This window comes from Dromiciops gliroides, chromosome 1 (genome assembly GCF_019393635.1).
Source record: "Dromiciops gliroides isolate mDroGli1 chromosome 1, mDroGli1.pri, whole genome shotgun sequence".
NCBI lineage: Eukaryota > Metazoa > Chordata > Mammalia > Microbiotheria > Microbiotheriidae > Dromiciops > Dromiciops gliroides.
Window position 1 is genome coordinate 348,939,205 of NC_057861.1, and position 12,864 is coordinate 348,952,068.

General features: G+C 34.3%; 1 pseudogene; it reads left to right on the forward strand.

Moving 5' to 3' along the window:
* Positions 1-7,441: 7,441 nt before the first annotated feature.
* Positions 7,442-11,572, forward strand: LOC122737125 (annotated as a pseudogene).
* The last annotated feature ends 1,292 nt before the right edge of the window (positions 11,573-12,864 follow it).

The following is a 12,864-nucleotide window of genomic DNA, read 5'->3' on the forward strand; positions in this document are numbered from 1 at the left end:
CTGATAGATATGCATTCCAGGTAGAAGCTCAGACTTTTTAAAGTTTCTATTTCTTTAATCATGAGTAATTTAGATAATTATTTTCATAGGTATTTAATAACTTTGTTTTTCCTCTGAAAATAGGATATTAATATCATTTGATTGATACAATTGATATAAATCAATATCTTGATATCAGTTAGGGAATATGTCTTATTTTTGAAATTTTGATGCAGTTCTCTATATATGCAGTTCTATATATACATGTATGCATAAATGTATATGTATGTATGTGTGTATATATATGCATACATACATATATATGAGACCTTTATCAGAAAAAAAACTTACAAAAATATAGAGAAGTAAGTCAAATTTATAAAATACAATTCCCTAATTGATAAATGGTTAAAGGATACGAACAGGCAGTTTTCAGACAAATTAATCAAAGCTATCTATAATCACATGAAAAAATGTTCTAGATCACTATTGATCAGAGAAATACAAATTAAAACAACTCTGAGGTATCACCTCACACCTAGCAGAGTGGCAATTATAACAAAATCAGAAAATTTTGGTTGTTAGAGGCAATGTGGTAAAGCTGGTACACTAATCCACTTTGGTGGAGTTGTGAAAAGATCCAACCATTCTATGGAGCAATTTAGAATTATGCCCAAAGGGCTATAGAACTGTGTATACCCTTTGATCTAGCAATACCAGTGCTAGGTTTATATTCCAAAGACATCCCCCAAAAGAGAAAAAGACTAATTTGTACAAAAATATTTAAAGCAGCTCTTTTTGTGGTGGCTAAGAATTGGAAACCAGAGGATATGCCCATCAATTAATTAGGGAATGTCTAAATAAACTGTGCTGTATGATGGTGATGGAATATCATTGTGCTATAAGAAATGACAAGCAGGATGACTTCAGAAAGACCTGGAAAAACAAGTATGAAATGATGTATAGTGAAATGAGCAGAACCAAGAGAACATCCTGCACAGAGACAGCACTATTGTTTGATGAAGAACTGTGAATGACTTTACTATTCTAAACAATACAATGATCAAAGACAATCTGAAAGGACGTTTGATGAAACATACTGTCCAACTCCAAATAAAGAACTGATGTTGATGGAACAGACTGAAGCATGCTATTTTTCACTTTCTTTCATTTTTTTCTTTTAATCAAATTTTCTTGTACAAAAGACAAATATGGAAATGTTTTACATAGTCATATGATTGGCATATTAGGGAGGGGGGAGAGGAGAAAGGGAAAGAGGGATAAAAATTGGAACCACAATCTATAAAAAAGTTTATTAAAAAAAAAGAAAACCCCAAATGGTGTCAAAAAGAATCAGGTATTACTGAAATGGATGAATAACAATAATAAAGAACAGGAAACTATGCTAATCTGCTTCTGTATTTTGTATCTATCATCTATTCCACTGATCAACCTATTACTCAGCATCAAATTGTTTTGATGATTATAGCTATACAATATAGTTTGCATTCTGATGCTTCTTTTCTCTCTTTTCCCCATTTTTATTGATTTCTTTTATATTATGTTTTTGCCCCTGCAAATGAATTTTATTATTTTTAACTCTATAAAATAAATCTTTGGTAATTTGATGAATATGGTACTGAATAAGTAAATCAATTAAGTAACATTTATAATTTTTTATTGGCTCAGCCTATACATGAAAAATTATTTTTCTCCAATATTTTATTCATAAAAACCTTTTGTTTAATTTCACATAAACAAATTGACCATTTTGTCTTTTATTGGTTTTCCTTGAAGCAACTATCTGGTGTAGTGGATAGAGATGGAGACCTGGAATCAGAAATACTTGAGTTTAAATACAAGGCTCATACAGTTCAAAACTGGGCAAAACATAATCTCTATTTACTCCAATTTCTTGAACTGCAAAATGAGGATAATAAACAGTACTTGGCTTGTATGGTTGTTGTGAGGATTAAATTAGATAATATTTGTAAAGTGCTTAGAACAGTGCCTGACATATACTAGGTCCTTTATACATGCTTACCCCCTACATCTTTTCCATGTTTTGGTTAAAACATCTACACTAAGATTATGAAAATTATTAGACTTGGTATTTTCTATTTTTTAAACTATCACCTTTTTATATGCTCATTCTGTAATCTATTTTCTTTGTTATATTGTATAAAAACCTGTTCTAAACTTAATTTTCCCCAAATTGTCTTTCATTTTCCCAGTGATTCATTTTTCAAAAATAAGAGTCTCCCCCTTTAATTATGTTCTTGGTTTTATTAAACACTAGACTATTAGTTCCAATTGCTCCTTTTGCTTGCATAGTTCATCTGTTTCACTGATTCATTTTCTATACTGTAAATTATAAGAAACACTTTTGATGATTAAAGATATAGAATATGATATAAGGTTTCATAGAAGTTTCTTTGTAAAAGTGAATCTCTTTTTCAGAAAATCTATTTTTTTGGTAAGGTCTCTGTCTTTTGGTCAAAGGTCTCCACCATCTTCTTCTATGTGATACTCTTTTGCTTAAGTGCTCCAAATTTTGCCCTTATTATTTCATTGCTTAACATAATTCTTGATTGCCTTCTTGGAGCTTCTATGTGAAGTTATTATAATTTCAGGATAATAGAATTTAGTGAATAGATTTATTCTTCAGGAAATTTTGACTTCCTTTCCTCTGTGGTAAAGTATATGTTGTTATTTCATCTTTGATTCCTCTCTCTGTTTCCATCAGATTTTCTCTGAAACTCAGCTACTTATAACTTGTGTGAAGCTGTGCAAATAATTTCTCTCTTTACCTCAGTTTCTCTATCTACAAATTATTCACTGTGAGAAAATAATTATTAATAATGAATTTCTAGGAGAAACCCAGGCATGTTAGTGTGAGCTTCTCTCTCCCCCTCACCAGAAACCAGCCGGTGATGAGCCTTCCTTCAGCTTAACAAAAAGAATGCAGATTCATCCTTCTGATTCACTAGGGGAAGAAGCACACCTAGATGTTTGGAATTTGATTTCTAGACCACCTCCAAAGTCATGTCAGTCAATGGAACTGAATGATTCTAACCAATTAGCTTAGATCAATGTGGGGTGACCTGCCACTACAAGAAAGAGGATATAATCCCTGGGCACAAAAGGCTCACTGTCTCTTGGCTCTTGGCTCTTCTTCCTGGGACTCTTTTAATCTCCATGCTGAGTATTTAATTCTTTAGGCCTATAAATCTTTGACTAGTGGGGAAGTCAGGGAGACAGGTAGTCAATACAACATTACTATATGATATTAATTAATAATAAATGGTTACTGCCAAACTGGTGGAATAGCCATTAATTTATAAGAAGCAATATTTTAGAAAACCCAGCCTCATCACACAATATTTTAAATAACACAGAAGGTTGGACCAGATAACCTATTTGATATATTTTTGTTCTAAGTTTATGATCCTATGATAGTTGGGGCTCTCAGACTTTGCTTAACTATGAAAAAAAATATTTATTTGCTCACCTATCTTATTCCTTATTTCAACTCCATTGATACTTACCTGACAGAGAATAAACTCCTTGAGGGGAGGGACTCTCATTTTTGTCTTTGTATATCCAGTGACTTTTGCAGCATCTAGCACATTATAAAAAAACCTTAGTAAATGGTTGTTGGTTGATTGCTTTACTTTGGTGACATGAATCGGATTAAACTGACTATATTAAATGCTGAAATTTTATAGTGATTACAATGACCTGCTTTTCAATGAATCCAGTTAACCTACACCTATTTACAATTACATCTTTGTCTAAGATTGATGTGTTTCTTTATTGTCTTTTAAAATCAATTTCTCTTAAGAGATGAAGCTCTTTTACAGATAGGATTCTATTATTACAAAAAATGTCTGTGATATTAATTTTTGACTAATTGTCATAGTATTTTCTCTGAGAAGCTTGTTACTTGCCATTTCTTGATACTACCAAAAAATTCCACTTTTCAACAATAAAATATAAGTATAAAACCTCAGTTAACTGCAATATTCAAGATTCTAGTGGTTCTCATTAATAAACTTTTTCAGTTAATTGTAACTTAAAGAGAAAATTATTTTTGTCTCAACCTATATTATTGAATATCTTTTAAAAGTACTATCAGCTTTACTTTCTGACCTTAATAAGTAAAATCTAGATTAGAACTACATAATTATGGGTTTTTTTGTTTGTTTTTTAATTTTTTTAACAATGGAGCATCTCACAGTCTTCTAGCATCATTGCTCTAGAGTTGAAAGGGGCACCAGATCTCAAGAGACCAAGTTGCAGCTCTACCACTAGTTCAAAATATGAACTTGGACAGGTTATTTAACTTCTCTGTAACTTAGTTATTCTCTAACCAAAGGCAGCAGGGTCAGGGAATCATCTGTCATCTTACCTAGGTCTTACGACTGGACTCTGATGATTATGGAGGAAAAAGTGAGGCTGATGACTCTGCACAGCTCTGCCTCAATTAAATCCAATTCACTTGTAAGCCTAGACATCTTCAAGAACAAAGGACAAACAACAACCACCAATAAAAATATGTCTAAAATTCCCTATTCCTATAGTTGTGATTTTCTGGAATGCTCTTGATTAATTTAATGAGTCCCATCAAGGAACTTGATGAGATTCTCCAGAGTGTATGTTGACAAATAGAAGTGGCCTTGATTACTTATACCTTCCTCACTGGGCCATAGAGACTTGGAATGCTTGCTGGCAATTAGCAATGGTGATGCTTTCAGTCCTGTGCCCTCAGCTATCATCCCGGTAAGCAATCCCATTGGAAATACATATTGGCACCTATTCCTGCAGGTGATCTGGTCATGGCTACAGAAATCTAGGAAAGAAAATTATTGCCACCAAAGACTTTTGTACTATAAAATTATTCAAACTCAAAACTAAAATGATTTTATCAGTGGAAATGACATTAAGTTGGAAATACCATCTCCTTTGTTGCTGTACTCTAAGGACCATAGGACCTTTACATCGACTTGCTGCTGAAACATTTCCTATGTTTTGTCTTCACTATTACCATGTCAACTCCTTAAAAACAAGAACTCTCTTTTCTATTTAGATTCCTAGAACTTAGCATAGCATTGAGCACATAAGTAAAAACTTAATAAGCTTTTGTTTCATTCATTAAATCATATACAGTTGGCTGACTGATGGTCAAAAGAACTATGTTCAGAGAAGTTGCTCACTCTGTGGACTATAGGAACATCTTTGAAATATTCTACCGCTACCCTACTTTTTCTTTTGAAATGCTCTCTATTCCTTGGACTCCTAGAACTGTATCTTCCTTCCTCGATTTCAACTCCCAGGAGCAGAAAATAGTAATTTGCAGGGGAAGAATGCTGTGAGCAGCCTAAGCTTGCTCAGAGGAGACTGAGAGGGCAGTATTGGGTCTCCATTTCATGACTGTCTTCTTAAAACATTTACCATTGGGTAAAAAACAAATCAATTTCATAAGTACACAGTGGGAGAAGTATAGGTAGGTGTATAGATGTAATTTGCTATTAAAAAAAAAAAACATCTGAGAGTTTTAGCAGACTCCAAGTCATCAGGTGCACATGAAAACCTAAAACAAAAACAAAAAGAGAAAAAAAATACAAAACAAAATCCATTAATATAAATTTAGGCTATAATGATAGGGGTAGAACTTCTGGGAATAAAGTGATGATAATAGATCTGTACCTCACCCTCATCTGACTGCATCTAAAGTGTTATATTCAGATATGTCTATCATGTTTTAAAAATAGATTAGTAAGCATGAGATATGGTCCTAGAGTGCTGAAACTTGAAACAAGACCTGAATTCTACATAAAGATATAGAGGAGTATTGGTGGGATATTGTGACTCAGGTTTATCTGTGGATTATACTGTATCTGTTTTTTGTTTTAATATATGAATACCTCTGATAACATTATTTCTTTTGCCTAGTTTTTAAGTAATTGACTTCATTTAAGATCACAAATTGTTATCATTGAAAATAGATGGTTTGTAAAAATGAAAGCACATTGGCAGAGGCACAAGCTAAAGTGACAAGTAAATGAAGTATATTTCTCCCACAACAGGGTTATTCCTAGGATCTGGAGAGTTTTAGTGAACCTTTGTTATGGGGGTCCTTCTCTGAACATAGAACTTCCAGTAGGACATTATGTTAGGAAGAAAAAGTCATTCCAGAGGCTAAATAGATGTTCTCATACTCTGTGTCATATGTTCAACCACCACTGTATGGATCCTACCCAAAGGATAAACCTAGCAATGGAACATCTGTATCAAATGTAGGCCTATTTTAGGTACTTTTTTAGTATAATTCCAAATGGTTTTATGTAATGATCCATGGCTAAACCTGCAGTAATTGGGTTACTATGTTTTAGAAAAAAAACTTCTTAAAGGAGATATCTTAAGTTGAACCTTCCTTTCAAGGAAGAGTAGAATTTAGAATTTAGAGTAGAGATGAAAAATATAAATAAATCTGTCAATTTAGAAAAAGCCAGAATACATAAAGAAAAATCATAAAATCCATTTCCTGATGGCAACAAAATGAGTATGCTGAGAAGTAGTTAGGTGTCTGTCCATGCAGGAACTTAAAATACCAGGCTGAGGAGTGTAAATGACACTAAGCAATAGGGGAATTAGTAAATATTCTAAAGTGTGTGAGAAACAAGAATTTTAATTTGCTGTTACATTATTACATATAAAAATTATTTTTAAAAGACTTCAGATGTTGGTAGTTATTACAAATCTTGAACTCTGAAGTTCTGAGCATTATGAATGTGTTACTGTCACTGTCAGATTGTCAAACATCAATTGTTCTAGAAACATTAATTTTAATGTTTACTAAATTCCTACAATAGGCTAAGCATAATTCTTTCAAGAAGCTTATTTGCTGTCTCATTAAATAAGATTTTCACCTATGTAATTAAAATTATGCCATTTTTGACAGTATAATAAATGGGGTTGGTATTAAATTTACTATAGATAGGGATAGGTATTAGACCTGTTATTTACTTGGCATAGTGAAATCCTGAGCAAGGAAACTCCCTCTTCAAATACAGGTTGGCACCTTCTCTGCCACTTATAGTCTTAAAGAGTGCCTCAGATACTGTGAGGTTAATTGTTTTGTCCCAGGGTCACTCAGGAAGTCGTTTCAGAGGCAGGACCTTTAAGACTAATTATCTACTATGCTAGATTGCCTCTCATTCTTTATTATAAAAATATTAAGACAGTTTAGAAGAGGAAGACATTAGTTGCATATAAAAAAATCTGTATCATTCCATAATGCATAATATAAGCTGGGAATCTATACAGGATTGTACTTGAAAGTACTATTAAGTCCAGACAAATGGACACATGGACTAGACAGCAAAAGTTGCAGTGGCAGAAAGATAATAACCCTCCACAAAAGAATGTAACCAAGGAATATCTTTCTTTCTAGTTTAATATGGAGGCTACAAAAGTGGATCATGAGCTAAAAGCTAAATTTATGTCAGCATGAAACAATATGAAATATAGCTGGATGGTGAAAACATAGACATTTCAGCAGAAATGCAGCAGTACTATTGATAGGGAAATGTTATCATTTCAGGTCTGATGAAGAAAATCTCAGATCAAAATGTACAATACAAAGTGACCATGTAGTCATTCCTGGGAATGTAGAAGTTTTTTTTTTTTTTACAGATTTAGTTTCTGGAAGATGGCTGACCCATAGTGAATAATTTCCCAAGATTGAGAGCTCAGAATTGGCAACTAGCTCTAGTTGGGGCTGCATATTGAGAATTGGCCAAATGCTGATCAAGTGCTTATTCTCAATTTTCTTGATAGAACCTTGACCTGGCCAGATGCCGTAGGCATTGAAAAATCAGATTTTAAATCATGTATTTTACACAATGTAAAATCACTCATATAAATTGAAGTATCTCTTATGGGAGAAAGAGCACCCAAAGTCCCATCATCTGTTCAGAATGTAATACACAGGAGGATCTCTGATGATGAACACAGAAATGAGGTCTGCCATAGGAATATCATCTCATGTTTTGATGCCTCTCCATTGGTCTTTCTTGGCTTACTTCAGATGGTTGTTGTCCTTCATTCTTGAAGAGGACCAAAATGATTACTATATTAGAGTCAAGTTACACTGTATCTGAATGTGGCTGATCAGACCAATATGAGTTTGGAATGCTCTACCACATATTGTGAAAATATAGCCCATGTGAACATTTGGGGTATATTCTCTAAATTTTTGCATCTCATGTTTCTTTGGAGCTGATTCCATTCTGGTTTGCTTATGTAGCACAGCACTTTCTCTAATAAGAGCATGCCATGCTGGGCAGTCCTATGCCAGTGTTTCCCATGTCATGCAATCAATTCCAAAGTTCTTAAGAGAAACTTTGAGAGTGCTCTTATATCACTTTTTCTGACTACTATGTGAGGTGAGTGTTTGCTCTGTGAGCTCTCAGTAAAATAGTCTTTTAGGCAAGCATATGTTTGGCATTCAACCCATCAGAGTTATTTACACTCTGGTAGAGTTTGAATGCTTGGCAGTTCAGTTCAAGAAAGGACCTCAGTATCTGGTATCTTATACAGCCAGATGATCTTCAGAATCTTCCTAAGATAATTCAAATGGAAGTGATTCAGTTTCCTGGCATGGTGCTGGTATATTGTCTGATTTCACAAGCATACAACAATGAGGTCATCACAATAGCTCTGTAGACCTTGAGTTTGGTAAGCAGCCTAATACCTCTTCAGAGGCTAGAAAACGCTGAGCTAGTTTTGGCAATGTGTAGATCAACCTCATTATCAGTGTGTACATCCCTGGAAAGTATAGTGCCAAGGTAAGTGACCTTATCCACAGTATTCCAAATTTCTCCATTTGCTATAACTGATGGTTTCACATATGGATGGTGTGGTGCTGGCTAATGGAGCACCTTTGTTTTCTTGGTGTTAATTGTTAGGCCAAAATTAGCACAAGAAGCAGAGAACTGATCCATACTTTGTTTCATCTCAGCTTCTGAGGCTGCATTGAGTGTATTATCAGTTGCAAACAACAACAACAACAACAAAGCATACACCTATACTCCCTCCACATTGGTCTCGGTATGTAGCCTTTTCAAGTTGGAGAATTTACCATCAGTGAAGTAGCTGACCTTGATTCCATGTTAATCCTCAGTGAAGGCATTTTACAATGTGGCGGAAAACATCATGCTAAAAATCACTGGAGGAAGCACACATCCCTGTTTCACTTCGTTGGTGGCTGGGAAAGCATGAGAACATTGTCAAGAACCCATGCAAGTATGCCATCATGAAACTGACATACAACACTGATGGAGATCTCCTGACAACCAATTTCTTTAAATTTTTGTTTCTTTTATTCATTTGTTTGTTTCTTTATAAATTCATTTGCTTACTTACTTGCTTATTTACTTATTTATTTTTTCAGGGTAATGAGGGTTAAGTGACTTGCCCAGGGTCACACAGCTAGTAAGTGTCAAGTGTCTGAGGTCAGATTTGAATTCAAGTACTCCTTTATCCAGGGCCAGTGCTTTATCCACTGTGTTTCTGAACTGCCCTGATGACCAAATTTTGACATAATTTTTCATAAACCCTCACAATGAAGGTGCTGAAAGGCCTTGTTAGACCAACAAACACCATGTAAAGACTTCTTGTCTGCTCTTGGTATTTCTCTTGTAGTTTTTGGGCAGGAAACACCATACTGACCATTTCATGGCCCTTTCTAAAGCCACAATTGCTCTCAGATGACCATCTTCCAGGGTAATATCAGTCTATTAAGGAGGATTCTATCAAGAATCTTCTATTTTCAGATACTATCACTTCTTTCTCTGTAGATGGGTTGCCATTTTCATAAGTCCTTCAGGGTTATATTGGACCATTTCCTTGCTGAAAATAACCACATACTTCCCAGCAGATAATCCCCTAGTGCTGTTATTTTGTATACAGTACATTTCACTCTGCTTCAGTTCATATAGGTCTTTCCAGGTAGAAACACATTTCTTTTTCTTTTCTTTTTTTTTTTTGTTTTGGTGAGGCAATTGGGGTTGTTGGGTGGCTCGCCCGGGGTTGGGTGGCTGGTGGGTGTTGGGTGTCTGAGGCCGGATTTAGGCTCGGGTGCTCCTGGTTCCAGGGCCAGTAATCTGTCTACTGCACCATCTAGATGCCCCTGGAAACACATTTAAAAATGTTTTTTTTCTCTTTGACAATTCCTCAGTCTGAAGTTTTAGAAGTTTTTTAGACTGTTTTCTCTCACAACCTAGCTAATGTGGGAATGTTTTCCATGACTACTCATGTATAACTTATTTTGAAATGCTTGAGTTCTAGTGGGTGGGGAGTAGGAATGGAGGAGGAAGAGAAGTTGGAACACAATTTTTTTTTTAAAAATTGATGTTAAAATTTGTTTTTACATATATTTTGGAAAATAAAATTCTATTCAATTTTAAAAAAAAAGAATAAAAAAAAGAATCTTGCCAGCAATTACTAAGAGAGAAACACCACCTCCCTGTGATTGTCACAGGACAATATATTTCCTTTACCTTTATAGAGGTGGATAATGGAGGCATCCTTGAACTCCTGGGGAAATAAGCTACTCATGCCATATAAGCTCCCAAAATTCAATCAGTTTTGTATGAGCAATGGATCTTGTAAATCTCAGCTGGAATAGAATCAGCACCAAGTGCTCTGCCACAGGAGAGGAGACTAATGACACTCAAAACCTTTATTTTTTCAGTTGGAAATTTGTCTAGAAAGGGATTGACCTCAACTTGAGGTAAATGGTCAATGGATTTAGCATTGATTGATGATGGTTTGTTGAGAACACTATGGAAGTGTTCAGCATATCTCTCCAGGATCATGGCCTTATTGCTAATCAATGTGTATATAATTGAATATGAGAAAACATTTGGGAAAACAGCTGGAGATTAGTATGGCCCAGCTGTTATTTCACACATTTTAAGAAAAGCAGTTGAAGAGTTAACCCTAATTTACAAGGAATAACAATTTATGTTCCTTGGGATTGTACATTTATAAGCTCTGAGAATACAGAAGGCAAAACAATTATTACATTAGTTCCTGTTACACTCAGATAGGAGAAAACTGACATGGACTACTTAGAATTTGTAAAATATTTTGAAATCTCAAATATTATGGGAGCATCATTGGTGGAAAACCTAAGCAATCAAACTATTTTGTTAGATTTTAAGATAATAGTTTGATATACATGGACACTCATTACTGCCAGTCTTTTGTAGATGTTAGAATAAAGGAATTACGTTGAGTCATTTAATTATCCTTCTCCAAAAAAAAAAAAAAGATGTCATTTAGGGAAAAATGGACCCTTGTTATACTGTAGGATTTTATTGTGGAAATATCTAAGACTTTGAGCTTCTGAAGAAACCATTAAGATACTGAATGCCTACTCCAGAGACAAATATTTATTTACTTTTGCCAAGGACCATGCCAGGCATTATGATTTTACCTCTACCTCAAACCACAAAGATTAACTTTTCTCAGAAGATGAAGAAAAATAAAATTATTCAACACAGAAGAGTTTGCCTTCCTCTAAGCACATTGTTAAAGTATTAGTTGTTATTCAGAATAATTCTTTGAAAATAAAGACAAATATGAGAAACCCACAAAAAAGTACTATTAAAAAAATTCTGCTTAAAATACTAAGCAAGATACTTCATGAATTGGTCCAACTAATTGAATATCTTAGATGACATAATGGATAAAGAAATTACCAATTACTCTTTTTGCCTCTACCAAGATGGTGCTCATAGCACCTTTTTATATGTACTTGCCACACCAGTCATAGTCACAAGCTTTCCACTGAGTCTCCTTCTTCTAATGTACCTTGAGTTTAAACAGAAAGCTCTTTTTTAAAACCATGGAAAATGGCTTTAAATTTGTAGTAGTTTCACAGTGTACACAAAGACAGTAATTTACTTAATGATACTTAATAGCCTAATACAATTCCACTGGCTTCTCAAGGTGACTTTCTTATATCCAGGGCAAAAGTAAAACTCTAGGAAAATCTAATGCAAGTGATAAGGAATTAGGCTGAGGTTTTATAAACCCTTTTACACATGGAACACATATAGGTACAGCCTATCTTCTAGGTCAACTCCATAATTATAAAAATATCTTTGTTTAGGAGATATGAATAGCAACTCTTACCATTGATATAAAAAAAAGTAATGTCTGTGAACAGTAAGCTAACCAATCTCATTTAATTCATTATAGGTTTATTAAGCAACATCATTCTCAGCACTGTGTTAGGCAAGGAAGACATACCTCTGTCTGAGGACTGAGAGGTTACATTGTAATAGCCATTTATACAAAATTACAAATAAAAGTCATGTGATTTATCTTTCTGAAAACCAGTACTAAAGCTTAGGATATTGAATCTAGTGCAGAAGTTGGTAACTTATTTATTTATTTATTTGTTTGTTTGTTTGTTTGTTTATTTATTTATTTGCAGTGCAATGAGGGTTAAGTGCCTTGCACAGGGTCACAAAGCTACTAAGTGTCAAGTATTTTAGACTGGATTTGAACTCGGATCCTCCTGAATCCAGGGCTGGTGCCACCTAGTTGCCCCAGTTGGTAACTTTTAAAGGTCATGTTATAATTTATTCATTTTTAGTTGTCTCTGTATTCTTCATAACCTCTTTTGGGGTTTTCTTGGTAAAGATATGGAAACAGAAGCAAACAATGTAAAATGACTTGCCCAGCAGGATCACACAGTAAATATCTAAGGCTAGATTTGAATTCAAATCTTCATGACTCCATGCCTGGAATTCAGTTTAGTACACCACCTAGCTGCCCCAAATTGGAAGGAAGCCACTGTGTTGATTT